A 3,014-nucleotide genomic window follows, 5' to 3' on the forward strand; every position below is an offset into this window, starting at 1 on the left:
GTAAATTTCTACTGAATCATCCGAAGATACAAAACCATCACCTTATTAGCTTCTTCTGACTTTTCTAGGATCTTGCTAGGAAGTACACACTACCAAGATGTTGACCACAAAAAGTAAACAAAAGCTGCAGCCATTATTTAAAATATATACCAAACTCCTCCAGCGTCTCCCATTAAACGTTCTTATATGAGTACTCGAATTTCTTTTTTTCCCTTTAGGAAGAACAATGGCTGGTTTTCTAGTTTTTCTTTATTCGCTCCTTTTATTATCAATAATGTTCATATCATCAAATTCAGGTCAGCTGAATGATGAAGGCAATGAGTTCATTAGCATTATTGGTAGGGTAGAGAAAATAGCCATGGATATTGCTGTACAAGACATTTATAGATTTGACTGGCAATAATTTGGCTCTACATGTTCTGGATTTGCCTGAGAACTCCGCCCGAGCTGCTTTTGCAGGTATGTTTATTGTTTTGCATTCTGGATCTTTGTTCAATTTGTGAGTAACTTTATGACACTTCAAATTTTAATTCTCAAGTGATGAACTTTATTCTTCTCTGAAGAAACTGCCTGACACATCTCTTGTCGCTGCTTTGAATTTGAAATAAATCCGTGTGGTTGTTCATTCCTTGTTCGTGGCTGCAGATTACAAGAAATTTAACATCTGTATCCTATTTGGAATCATTTCTACTGTAGCTTTTAATCTAGTAATTTTAAAAGCTTCATTAGTTTCAATTCCAAGCTTAGAAGAATAGAGAATCAGTAGTCTCATTTCATGTAGTCTTCATATGCTGCTTAGCTAATCATGTGTTAGCCGAACGAGTGTTTTGACTGGGAGCTAGAAGTTGATAATTGTTTGACGTTAAATGCAGCAATTGATCTCATCCAAAACCAAAAATTGGTAGCGATTGTTGGTTCCATAGCATGGCATCAGGCTGCATTAGTTGCTGAAATGGTTAACATTACCATTGAACGACCTATCATTTCCTGAACCACAGGATTATCTCTGATAGTTCCAGATAAAGAACTTCCAGTAATTAGCATGTACCAAGATATATCTGTGCAGATCGAATGCATTGCTTCTATCATTGCATCCTTCAAGTGGCCAATGGTGATTGCTATATATGAAGATAGATATTCCTACAATAGTGATTTAGGCATTATCACTCTTCTGTCAGCTTCACTACAAGATAGCGGTGTTCAACTGGAACACTACTCCGCCTTCCCGACACTGTCTTCTCTTTTAGACCAGAACACTACGATTCAGAACGAGTTAAATAAACTGAAGGGTAAACAAAGCAGGGTCTTTATACTACTTCAATCTTCATTAACTTTAGCAAGTTTACTGTTTGAAAATGCTAAGAAAATGGGAATAATGAGGAGAGGGTATGTGTGGATTGCTGCTACTAGCATCACTGGTCTTCTCGATTCTGTTAACTCATCCATGATGACCTCCATGCAAAGCGTGCTTGGTTGCAAGGCCTGCTATTTAGATACCACCGCATCATTCAAAGATTTTGAAGTCAAGTTCGAGAGGAAGTTTAGAGGTGAATATCCGGAAGATAGGGACTCTCAACCAAGTACATTCGCTCTTCGAGGTTATGATGCAATTTGGACCGTTGCAAAGTCTTCTAAAATGTTACATGAGAAAAATTATTCAAAAACCTTAAACATATCTTATCAAGTGATTTTGAAGGCGTAAGCAGTAGGATACACTTTACAAGCTATAGGCTAACATACGTACCTAACTTTCAGATTGTTAATATAGTTGGTAAAAGCTACAGAGAGCTTGGATTTTGGTCACCGGAGTTTGGCTTCACCACAATCTTGTCAAGAATTATAGTGGAAAGGATGAAAGTCAGTCTGGTGAAGAAGTTCTAAATCCAGTATACTGGCCAGAAGGCAAAACTTCTGTCCCAACTGGATTATCAGAATCCAATCTTCTTGAGGATAGAGGAAGCAGCTGAGGATTGCGGTACCAGCTAAATCAATATCCAAGCATTTTGTAAGAGTAAGCCATGATGAGATCCCAAACATAACATATATAACAGGATTTCAGTTGGCGTATTTGAAGCTGCTGTGAAGTGTCTACGCTACGCTTTGATGTATGAAATTGTTCCTTTTCATGGTTCTTACGATGACATGGTAATGAAGGTTTCTCAAAAGGTAAGCTTTTTATTGTCTTCACTCTATGGTTGCTAGAAAAAATTGACCAGGAGTTGCCCTGAGGCCGTTTGTGGGAACCTGTGTAGCTTAGCTCATATTTTTTTCCAAACCAGCTTTCAGCTCCATCTTGATGTTATAACTAGAAACCTAGAGTTTTAGATGTCACCCCACTGGTATTCTTTTTATTTCTTATTATAAGACAAAATATTTTTAATCACTGATAATGTTTATTTCCTGTGATAGGCTTTTGATGCAGCCGTTGGAGATATTGTAATAACAGCAAGCAGAGACCAGCCTATAGAGTTCTCACAGCCACATGTCGAATCAGGTCTCGTGATGCTCGTGGCGATGAAGTCTGACATGTCACGCCATCATTGGTGGTTCTTGAAGGTCTATGCTAAAGAGCTGTGGTTTTTAATGGCAGCCATTACAGTCTTCACTGGTTTTGCTATTTGGGTTGTTCAGCATGAAACTGAGCGTGGGTTTAATGGTTCATCCATTACGCAGATTGGATCAATACGCTGGTATTCCTTTTCAATACTCACTTCTGCACAAGGTAAATAGAGGAACTGTAAATTTAATATACGAAATTCTCTCTCTGTGCAGCCTTGTACTTGGAAGATCACTTGACATGTGCGTTTTTTGCTAATCCCTTAAAAGTCAATGGTGTTCGTGTTACAATGCTTCAACTTATTATATTTTAGTGAAAATAACTAATCTTTCATTTAGGATATAATAGAAGCTTAATACAAGGTATAAATCATGACATGATTTATGTCTTTTACCTCTAATTGAGTATACACACACATTAAATAAAGAGCTATGTGTGGTTGTAAACAAAGAGAAGA

At 37.4% G+C, this 3,014-nt stretch overlaps 1 long non-coding RNA gene across 1 annotated transcript; it reads left to right on the forward strand.

The window, feature by feature from the left end:
- The first annotated feature begins 223 nt into the window (after positions 1–223).
- On the forward strand, positions 224–2,759 carry LOC105138973 (uncharacterized). Its single transcript, XR_844892.1, has 3 exons — positions 224–459; positions 873–2,166; positions 2,410–2,759. It is a non-coding gene; the product is annotated as an uncharacterized LOC105138973 (long non-coding RNA).
- The last annotated feature ends 255 nt before the right edge of the window (positions 2,760–3,014 follow it).

Source organism: Populus euphratica, unplaced genomic scaffold, assembly GCF_000495115.2.
Source record: "Populus euphratica unplaced genomic scaffold, PopEup_1.0 scaffold188.1, whole genome shotgun sequence".
Lineage (NCBI taxonomy): Eukaryota > Viridiplantae > Streptophyta > Magnoliopsida > Malpighiales > Salicaceae > Populus > Populus euphratica.